We start from the raw sequence: 12,138 nt of genomic DNA, 5'->3' as shown, positions 1-12,138 counted from the left end.
AGCAATAAAACTGTGTTGTAACAAAGTTCATCATTTAACTCTGCAGCTCTCAACAGCTCAGAATGTTTCTCTGTCTGTCTCTCTCTTCCTCCCTCTAGCTGTGTGGGCAGAAAGGCGAGCAAATGAGGGAATTCCTTAACGAGCTGCAAGAAGCTGGCTTCTACCCACACGGCACTGAACAACTAAGATTCTGATGAACTCTGTACCTTAGCGTGTACCTGCACAGGCCTGCGTCTACGTTTGTGCCACTGTGCAGCCATGCATTGATAATGGAGTGAAACACTGCATGATTACGTTTCACGAGATTTAATTTACATTCAAGCACAGAGCAAGAACAGCAGTGATATTTCAATAGCCCTCCCCCAAATACTGAAATATAATGGAAAAAATAATCTGATAACAAAATAATTGCTGCATGCTGTGACAATGAGAGACAGCCACCCTGCAGAGCAATACCAAGGATTAAGCACACTTGAGCCATGTAACAAGGCTATAGAACAGAATTGGCACAGACAGCATGATATAGCATGGCATGATATAGCAAGGAAATAGCATGACATAGGCGCGCGCACACACACACACGCACACACACACACACACACACACACACACACACACACATATAACACAGTGACACATTCCAAACAGGGACACATCAAAAACATGGGACATAGCACATCAAAGCCAAGGCTTGTGACACACAGGACAAAAGCCAAGCATACTCACTGCACTGAACGCCTACATGGAAGCATGCTGTATTTTCCACCAGCCATGGCAAGATTACAGAAGACGGCAGAAAGTTTGACCGCATAAGCTCTCATACAACAATTTTTTTTTCGCCAAAAATGTGGGCCATTTCCATACGTGCCCACAGAATCGTGATAACTGCTGCAAGGTCCCACTCCCACCACTCATGACCCAGCATCACCTTCTTTCGCAAGCCTTGTAGGTCTGCCAAGCCTCATGCAACTTAATAAACAGCTTTTCAAGTTTTGGGAATCCCACTGAATGACACATTACCATGTATAACTCTATGACGATCACATTACCATCCTCCCCAACCCCCCTGCTTTTGCTCATAACATCTTGTACAAAGCATGCCTGTGTGTAGACTCATCCCTGTGCTACTTATCATCCATGAGAAACATGTGTGCCAATTCTTGGCCACAGTCGAACAGAGGTACCTCAATTAGTAAAGCTGGCACATCTCACCACGGCCACCACAGATCGAAACTGCACTCCAAACAATCTATAGGTTAGAGATGTGTTGATATTGATGTTGTTTTGCAATAACAGAGAGGGGAAGATGAAAATGAGAATGCTGATGTGCCTTAGTTGTTAAATTAGTAATAACAAGATGAACAATTATCATAATCATCACCATATTAATAAAGGAGAAAAAGCTTAGGTTACTTCTTCTTCTTCTTCTATTATTATTATTATTATTATTATTATTATTGTAACAGTACAATTGTTGTTTAAAAGATTAAGCTTGTTCTCCTTTTTCCAAAGGAAGCAATGGTCCTAGGAGAGGCCAGAAGTGACACAAATAAATTGCTATCTTCCCTGACACAAGCTCTGACACATCAGGGATATCGAGAGAGAGAGAGAGAGAGAGAGACAGAGAGAGAGACAGAGATGGAGAGTGAAAAGTATACAAAGGAACAAATGAGTGAGAGAGGGATGGAGAGGGGGCTGAAGGTATGTGGGAGAAAGGATGTGGAACGATGTAGACAGAAAAAGACAAGTCAGTTTGAACCAGTGAGCCCCTGCTTGCCCTCAAGTACACAATCAGTAATAGAAAAGAGCATTCACTCTGTAAGGGCATATTGACGCGGAAGAACACAAACTGACCTCATGATGGCAAGTTATTCTAAACAGAGAATACCACAATGATGAAGTCAGAGGATCTAATGATACAATCTAATGATGAAGAGATCTCAACAGTGAGAGGGAGACGTGACACAACTGAGACAACATTAACAGAAAAAGCCCAAATAAACCAAATATGAGGGGAACAAAGCCGATTATTAATATAGGGAAAGGTATCATAATGATGTTGATTATTATCGTTATGATAATGATGTTGTTGATAATGATGATGGTTGTTGTTGTATATTATCTTTATTATTAATTACAATAATTATTACTCCTATAAAGCACTCCTGTAGATCTTGTAAGAGCAGTGGAAAGCTAGAACACAAATATCAAAAAGCAAGTACAATATATCTTGAAGAATACTGAATCCTAAAAGGCAATGCTGAAAGGATTTTTTCAATTTAAACACAAATCCCTAAGTGCAGCTTTAATATAAAAGATGACAAAGACTACTACATAGAAATTACATAAATTTCAGTGACATGATATCAAGTTAGTCATAATGAGATGGAGTAAGGATCATGATGATCAATCAAACAATCAAGGTCTTGTAAGTAGCTCAGTGGTTAGGGCACTCACCTTGAGTGCAAGTTGAGCTCTATGGCTTGAGTTTTATGGTTGACTGGAATGGAATTAAAGAGCTGGAAAAGGATTCTCTGATTCTTAGCTGGTAAAGGAATACTGACATGTCATCCAGAACTGGAGAGTGGTCAATCCAGTGATATTGCCTACTCAGCAAAAACAGGCTCTTGAATGTAGGAAATGTATTTTGCACAGGTACAATCCTCTACCAGAGAGTAGGAACCTTCAACCTTCACCTTCAACTCTCCTGAGGCCATACATGAAATGCACCTCTGGTAAATCATGAGAAAATAAGAAAAAATGTGGTTACAAGTACTACTGTGGTTATTTGTTGTGCATAACCCCTGCTTTGCACTAGCAAAGTAATGTCAATGGCGTATAATGAGCATTTTGTACAGTGTTTTGGAACACAGTGAATGATATATAGAGTGTTTTGTAATGCCATGGAACACAGGAAATGGTATAAAATCAAATTGTAAACACAGCAAATTGTAAATTGTAAGCAGCAATTTAGTGTATTTGTCAGCCCTGTTCTACAATTTGCGAATCCTGAAGTTTTAATCAGCTCTCAGGGTTTGCACAGGAAGGAGGAACCTCACCGGAATGAACACAAAAACACAGCACCACTACATTTGTGTACATGTGGATTTACAATGCACATCCTGTATGTTTCTGTGTGTATGTGCACGTGTGTTTTTGTGTGCATATGCAGGTGAGCTGTTACATACATATACATATTATATATGTGTGTGTCCTTGTGTGTGGGTGAGTATGTGTGGCAATGTTTTTGTATCTGTGTGCGTGTGTGTGCGTGCGTGCATATGTGTGTGCGCGCGCCTGTGTGTGTGTGTGTGTGTCACTGGCTCAGTAGCTTGTTGAGTTTGCGTGCATGGCCATGTGTATGGAGAGCTGTTTTTAGAAGCCTCAGTGATCAGTGACGCACATCAGCAGAGCTCGAGTCCCACCCCCTCTCCCACGTAGCAACACCAGCCGGTAAAAATAGCAGCCAGGCCTCAGTTTAGCCGCCTTTCCTACCTGCTGTTCTCCCAGCTCTAAATCTGGATCAATCACAGGGCAGGCATCAAGACACTTGCTGGACCAAACCCGAACTCTGAACCCATTACACTGTGGTAGAGCTCTGTGCTAAACGAGGTTTCCACATTTAGCAGTTAGTTAACATTGAGCTCTTCCGAACTATTAAAAGAATAACACTCAACCTTAACTTTAACTGGGGTCCTGAAGAAACTCAGCAGTCTGCTTAGCCATTTATTGCACCAAGCTCTACAGGTAAGAATCACTTAATTAAATAATTGCTCACCGGTGCTATCAAAAGCAATTACCTCTAGTCTCGAGCTGTTTGCACAACAGTCACTGTTATCTAAGACAACACACAAAGTTAGAAACTTGACATTATTATCCATTTACACTGATGAAAATGTTACTGAAGCATTTCAGGATAAGGACCTGGCTCAAAGGCACAATGGCAGAGCTGCACTGAGGATGTATATCCACAACCTAGATGTAACAAGTCATGTTTAACCACTATGCCACACCTAGCCAGTAAAACTTCATGATTGGTCAGGCTTCAGAGATTAGGCAGCCAAAAGGGGTGTAACTTACCCAAACAGCAGCGGTACAAGGCAACGTGGATGCTTCCCCTCATCACTGGATGGCAGGGTCTGTCAAACCGGCAGATGCAGGATCTGACCCACCTGTGAAATTCTGAAGGCTGAGAGAGAGGTAAGGTGTCAATGTCAAAACCACTGATCAAGCGACACCCTTATGAGTGTTGGAGTGGTCCAGCCACCAGTGAACCGAATTGGATAGTGCACATGCGTGAATAGCTAGAAGCAGTAGCTTCTATAAAAAGAAACAATTCCATAAAAGCCTCAATAAAAGAACCAATTCTCTCTGAAGAAAGAAGAATCCGAAACTAGAAAGTAGAATGCATCGGTTACAGCACACAAAAGTTCACTGAGGTTCTTTAAAATTATTACACTCCATGCGTCTCCACACCACAGTTGGAACACACAGACTTCCACTCCATGGTGAATACAACTGGCTGATTTAGCGGTCATTTCGCGTCCAGGAAGCTGCATAATCTTCGCTTTCTGAGTCACTTTCGTTTGTTAAGGTCACTGCTGTCACTCTTTCTGAATGCCATTGGATGTACTTGACAGAAGGGCTTCTGTATATGCATTTATAACAACACAAAAATAGAAAAAAATGCTTTAATTTCAGCAAACTCACAGCTGCTACCTGAGGTGAAACAGACAATAGAATATAAATAACATCAGCTTTAAATGTCATCAAAATCAACAAAGTCAAGGGACATTTAACACCTATAAACTCAGAACTGTTCCTGAACCACTTATGTTTTTTTAAAGCAAGGTCTTCATTTTTAGTCATGCACAGTGATTCCACACACCTGTAGAACATCCATCCTTTCATTCCATTTGTAAGGCAGCAGAATGCAAATTCAGGTCATATTATGTCTTGGTTTTCTGGCCCATTATCACATCTCGAGAAAGACACTGCACTCTGTGCTTTGTGTTCCTACATTTGATTACTTCAAAGAAAAAAACTTGAGAGAAAATAAAAGACTTGTCTTTGATGAGCACAAATTAGGTCAGTCCTTTTTGTCTTCTGCTTGTGTTTGTGATTGTTTGTGAGTATGCGTGGGTGGGCGCAGCTTCGTGGGACAAAAAGCCACTTCGAGACCTTCCTTCTTTTGAAGCAGGCTTACAATGTTCCCTTTTAGTTAATTGGCCTTTATCTTACTGCTGGAACCAGCTCCTCATTGATAGAAATCACTGTTGTGAACATTGGTCTTTCTGATCTATTTTGTTTACCTCCATGTGTATATATGTTAAACGATATAGTTGAAACACCAAAGAATGCATGAATATTTATTAACTAATGACAGATACGGTCACTCTTTTGGAATGGTTATACATGTTTTCAAGTGTTTCTAATGGGATGCTGAACCATTTTTCAAAAGGGAAACCCTCCAGTTCTATAAGAGATGAAGGAGATAGAAATCTTACCATTTAGCTGTCTGTATGGGGGTGTTATCATCTTGGAATATTGCAACATCTTCAGGAAGCAATGTTTGCACCATAAGGTGCGTCTGGTCACCTAAAATGGGTTCATGTTCCTTATTCCTGATTCTACTATGCAGAGTAATAGACCCAATGACTCCTGTAAGATGGCTGCAACTATCCTGTTATTATGTAAATATGAGTATGTAGTAAGACACCTTCTAATCATTCAATGGCGGTTAGGTGTCTTATATTTATTTTGCTCTGAAGTCTAGTCTAGTCAAAACATTTTGTATATGTTTCACCTTTACAATAGGCCTTTATGTCAAAGTCCATCAAATTCAATATTCTTACGTGCCGAGGTAACCACATCATTTCAACAGCATATGTACCATATCGTATATGTATTGTCTACTGTATATATACTCAGTTTCTGAGCTGAACACATTACTTTTTCTGTAGGGGTAACGCTAATCTGCCTTGATCTGTGGATGACAGCAGGGCCTGCTGCTGCTTGTTATCGGAGTATAATTAACGTCCCCTGCCGTATGGGGAGGTGAATTCGCTCCTGGAGTGGGAGTAATTACCTGTAGAGTTCTGTCCCAGTCCCAAATTGTCACTGCATCCCGGTGGTCCGACCCATCGTAGCGCAACACCCCAGGGTTTAGAATAGATTAGCTCACGAAAGGTGACAATTCGTGTTAAGAACGCTGTATAACCTTTTGTGCACTGAAACAGGCAAACCCTTAAAATATATGTGATGACAATACCGTTTAATGTGCAGACTCGTAGTGCTGTGGTGGTTGTCAGGCAAGGACAAAGGTTCGCTATCTCAAAGTTTTGCTGGCTGGAACGAGTCGCCAAAATGTGTATCAGAAAGGTCATTTGTGGAGCTATACATGAAGCAGTCAGAACTGGTGTTGTAAGCTTTTTTCCGACGCTGACAAATTATAGTTGTAGGCATAAAACGGCATTGTTGGTGTCAAGGGAGTTGGCTTTTCGCAGTGTCTGTGAATGACTCAGGCCATAGTGCCAGTAGCTATACTATACAGTAGCTATATATAACAGAAAGTCCCAACCAAACACTGTGAAACATTTACCAATACATTTATTTTTTGCTTAATCACCTAATTGCACATTTTTGACATAACAAAGGCTTCCAACTTAAGCATTCACACTAATGGCTACGAGCGATGTCTTGTAAATATTTCGCTGCACAAAAAAAATCTAATTTTAACCACGTGAGAAAGCAGTGAAAATGACTTGTCTCACAACCACAGCAAGCAATACTGCATCACTTCCCCTGCAGCCGTGAACTGTCCCCTAAGTAATTAAAAGACAGACTATGATGTCAATGATATAATCATTCATACTATTTTGAAACTACTTAGGCATATTCGGTGCTGTATTTGATGACGCCTCTATCACCTCTTCACACACCGGCAGACTATTTTCATTCTTTGTGACTGACACGTGAAAACCGGTGTCGTGAGCTCTGCAGAGCTCCGATTGGTGATTTCTAGCTAAATTCTGTGGGAAGGACATTCTTACAAAGAAATCAAGAGGATTCTGAAGGAAACATTAATAGTCTTCATAAGCTCAGCCTTATTTAAGTCTTGGATTTGTTTAAAATTCCTACCCTGCTATATGAGGATTTGATTAGGGACAGTGATTTGAGCAGGTCAGTTTCTGAAGATGTCACTTCTAATCCTCTGTGACATGATAGCCCCACCACTACTGTTCTGAAGTCAGCCAGGGTAAAAGACAGCCAGGGCATAAAAGTACACACACACAAGTAGGTACATGCACATTCTCACACAAACAGACATGCACATAGATCAGTGCACAAACATGCAAACACACGTACATATATGCAAAGACATCAGATGAAATATTATGTTTTCTACACTATAGACTCTTTTAATTGACAAAAACAAAAGCATAAGAAAATGCAGCAAACACATAAAAGGAAGAAAAAAATCAAAATAAAGTGAAAACAGAATGATAACTGACAACAATGGAATGAAAACAGGGAAACAAGAAGAGCCTTCAATACAATCATATCTTAGTCTCAGTTGTAGGTATGCCCGTCATTAAAGCGTAACATTGAGATTGAGGCTTTCTGAGAGAAGAAAATCACTGTCATTTGGGTGAAGTCATTACAGCAAAATGATGACTATTTGTCATCCAATATGACAATCATCATTTTGTTTATTGCTCATTTTGCATAACATATTGCAGACGGTTGCAGGGATAACCACTGAGAATGTTTATGGCTAGCCATAATCTGGATTTTCCCACGTAAAATGTTTAAAATTGAATTGCTGCTGCTATTGATCTCATGTTTATGTTAGGGAAAAAAAGCTCCGGATAAAAGCTGTTGGTTCCATGTAGATGTGAACAGTGACCCCATTTTACTGGTTTGAATTGGTTTGTTCTAGCACTCTAGGCCAATAAAAGCTAAAGCACCCTCCATTAACGTTATTAAACTTGTAGTTGAACTTAACCTCTTTCACAACAGGAATTCCAATTAACCAGATCAATACTGCCATTTTTCTACACACAGGAATTCACAAGTTTGATTGTATGCCTGGGAAACCTGTGTCTCATTATGTCCTGTCCCTCAGGGGCCAGCTGTGTGTGTGTGTGTGTGTGTGTGTGTGCGTATGCCTGTGGGTGTGGCTGTACATATGTGTGTGTGTGTGTGTGTGTGTGTGTGTGAGGATGTAGGATTTTATGTTATCAATTGAGAGACACACCTATGTGAGCTGTTCCAATGATGGTAAAAATAGAATGTCTGGGTGAAGGGGAAGTGCAGAGGCAGATGGTTGCATTCTGGTGTGTAAGGTGTGACTGAATCAATGTCATCTCATGGTTTTCAGCCTCACCCCATTTGCCATCCATGTTACATGCATCCCTCTCCTTTTCAGTACCCATAAGTACCCATAACAGATTTGAACCTGCCTGACCTACTTGTTTTTTTTTTGCCATTTTCAGTGCTCATGTGTACCTTTGTCCCTGCTGAGAGTCTGTCGTCAGAGTCCAAGAGTTCCATCCAACACCCCACATGCTGCACCCATCCATTTCCAGACACAGACACACAGACACACACACACACACACACACACACACACACACACACACACCATCTGACCATCAGCTCTCACCCACATTCCTCATTCCCTGTGCTCATTTTCACCCTGTTTCTCCCTGCACATTCCCTACTTCATACGCATGTCTTTCACCCTCGTTCTTTTCCCAGTAACCTCTTCATCTCCGTCTAGAGACTCTCGCTTTCCCCCTGGTCGTTTTCTTTCCCACTCCCTCGCTCACTCACACCCTCTCTCTCTCTCTCTCTCTTTGTGACCCAATTTTGCCTCACAAGCTCAATAATCAGTAGCGACGTCACAGCGTACGCCCCTGGAGAGGTGGGAAGCGTGAGACATCTAATTAAAAGCCTCTAACGAGCGAGGTCTGTCCAAAACCACAGGGCTGGAACAGCATGCTCTCTGATCATATTTTCCTCCGTCTCTGTCCAAACTGTCCCCTGACCTTAGTGGCACACTGCTCTCCCTCTGTCTCTCCATCCCTGTGTTTCTCTCTTTCCCTTTCCCCCCTCTTTCCCCTGTCCTCTTTGAAGTTCCAAATGAGCTGCGCCATGCCTCCACCTAACGGCTGCTGACAACGCTGCAAATGACGATTGCGTTTGAAGCCTTCATGCTGTGCTGAAACTTCTGTGCAGATTCACTGGTCTTTACACCATCTGGATGGATTCTCCTTATCACTGTGCCCACCATTTTAGCCAATCTGCACATAATGGAGATCAGTGCATCTGTGCAGAATTTTGTGCTGTGGGACACCTTCAAATTCTGTGTTCTAAATTCTGATGTTCTGTATAGTTTCTGAGATTGAGTTAAGAGTCCCTGCCCATTATTACTTAGGCCACTGTGACGTGTTTTATATGTATCACACGCATGTTCATGGCCAATAACTATTTATAAATGATGAACGCACATCCACATTTCACAAGACATAAACCACCACAGAAAAGAGTAGGTGAATTTCCCCTTCTTGCATAAAAACATCACAGCAAAGTACATGTGTATTACAGTTCCTCTGTGACTCACCCCCACTTCCAAAGGGAGAAGACTTTGATGACCCAATGCATGTCTAATTTGCAAATTACACACCCCTTCCTCTTCATTTGAAGTGAAGATAGGCAAAATGGTCTCTGCAACACAAAAGTTATAGAGGGAGATACCTATTTCCACATTTTTATATATTTAGTATATACATAAAGTATGCAATGCTGCCCTCAAACAGCACGCACTGAGTAAATTTACATTTATTTTGGAAAGGTCTCCTTCGTAGCACCTTAGCAGAAGTCATTATTTTTGCAAGCTCCACAACCTGCTATTAATTATCTGTCAACTGCAAGACCCTGAGTGTCTACTGAAAAAGACACTGGATCTAAGAGGACAGAAATATCCAATCAGGTGGTGTGTAGAGGAGGTGGGGTTTAATCAATATCAGTCAAATGGATTTTCACACTGCATCTAGCCCTCCTTGTTGCTCTTATACATTCTTACAGCTCATCTCCTCCCATTCCAAGCAACAGTGCATTCCCTTGCACTTGGCCCAGGTATGCTTTTACCTAATGTGAGCAGAAACAGCAAAAAAAGAACAGGCTTTCTCCTTACATCAGCCTTTCACTCGCCTACCTTGTCCTCCCATTGGCTACAACAACAGAGCTCCAACTTAAAATACCCCTGAAAAACACAGACACTAGAAACAGCTGGCCATATGAAAGAGCTGCTATCCTATTAAACAGTTCGCACTTTGTCATACACATGTTCACAGTAAATATTTCTTCTTTAAATGACCATAAACCAACTCACACTAAAATTCCCTTCTTAAAAAAATACATCTTTTAACAGATCCACTGTAAAGTGTGCCATATGCCTTCAACCCACGTGAAATGTACAAAGGTACCATATTTTTCCCATTTATTTGTCCTCCGCTCGAGGAGTCATTCTCTAAAACAGAAAAGAAAAAAAAACTGAAACATTCCAGTCAGCGTGTGTGTCAGAAAAGATTAAAGCATTTAGTGGAGATCAGGGTCTGACGCTCCAACCATCAAGGAGGAAAATGGCTACAGGTGTGAAGAGGCAGAGGGGAGAAACACCTCAATATGCATCAGCTGAGCCATCAATCAAGTCTGCGTTAGCAGCCAGTGAGGGAGAATTTATCAGGGGGGCGGCATCCCCTTGAGCTGCACCACACCAATCAAACGATGTTACGGCCAGACGCGAGAGGGATGTTTAAGACTCACCACTCGAAATCCACCTTACCTTTCTTTTTAAGCACTTCAATGCTAATCGCTCTTTGGATAACATATATTGCACTTCCAGAATGTACTTATGTAGCAACAGGGAACATTAGTCATTATGCGTCTGCTTCTCTCCACAGGTCTCAGAAAAGTGGTCACTGGGTGTGTGCTGGCGGGTGGTGTACTGCTGCAATAAAAGCACTTAGGAGTGTTTTTGTGCATATGCCTAGGTTATTAATATTATTATTAGCATTTAGCAGATGCTCTTATCCAGAGTGAGTTACATTTTTACATGCTACCCATTTATACAGCTGGATATTTACTGAGGCAATCCTGGGTTAAATACCTTGCTCAAGGGTACAACAGCAGTGCCCCAGAGGGGAATCAAACTGGCAACCTTTTGTGTCCTGCTCTGTACCATTATGCTACACTGCCATACGGTCATGCCACAGGTTCCTGTGTGTGTGCAGGGGACACAGGTGAATGGCCACCTGTCCACATCAGGCATGCTGTTAAGCTCCAGGGCCTTCAACCTTAAGCACTCCTCCGACTCATGTGGTTGAGTTTCTCAAACCGGTACCACGAACAGCGGTCCTTTCGGACACTGTTCAAGCAAATACAGCCTGTACTTCTGCTGCAGACTAACTCCTTCACCCTAACTCACAGAAAATTCAACAGTCTGGAAATGCTTGCTGTTAATGTGTTGTGCGCTGCCAGAGACAGACACATACTGCCGTATTTCTTTCAGCTTAAGTGTGGTGAGCATTCTGGGACAAAATGGCAGCTGTACATCACCCAGGCAAGTTGCACAAATTGGTGGATGCTGAGCTGAGTCACCAGCCACCCACCCCTAGCCCCCCCCCCTTCCCTGTTAACTACTTTGAGAGGCATGAACGGCCCTGTGAAAATTCAGTGCATTACTCTTTGTGTCATATTTAATGAACAATAGAAAAAAAAAAAACATAACAGACAATGTATTTGAGAGACAAGGGCTTCAATGGAACTTAAAGCCTTTTATCAATGAGCCAATGTAATATAGCTCTTGGTTGTCTTAATGTATATACAGACCTGCGTTACACTCAGAAATTCTAACATTCAGGACTGACTTCCAGCACTACCTAATGGAACAGACATCTTCACCATCAAAAAGACATACATTCTATGTACCTTCAATCAGGTATCTGCCTGAGTAAAAAGCTATGCTTGCATTAGACGGCAACATCCTTTTGCAATTTTCAATAAATTGTACATTAAAATAAATTATATATCCATATATACAATAAATTATATATCAGAATAATGCTGTTT

This window comes from Megalops cyprinoides, chromosome 5 (assembly GCF_013368585.1).
Source record: "Megalops cyprinoides isolate fMegCyp1 chromosome 5, fMegCyp1.pri, whole genome shotgun sequence".
In the NCBI taxonomy this organism is placed as follows: domain Eukaryota; kingdom Metazoa; phylum Chordata; class Actinopteri; order Elopiformes; family Megalopidae; genus Megalops; species Megalops cyprinoides.
Note: the sequence above shows the minus strand (reverse complement) of the source record.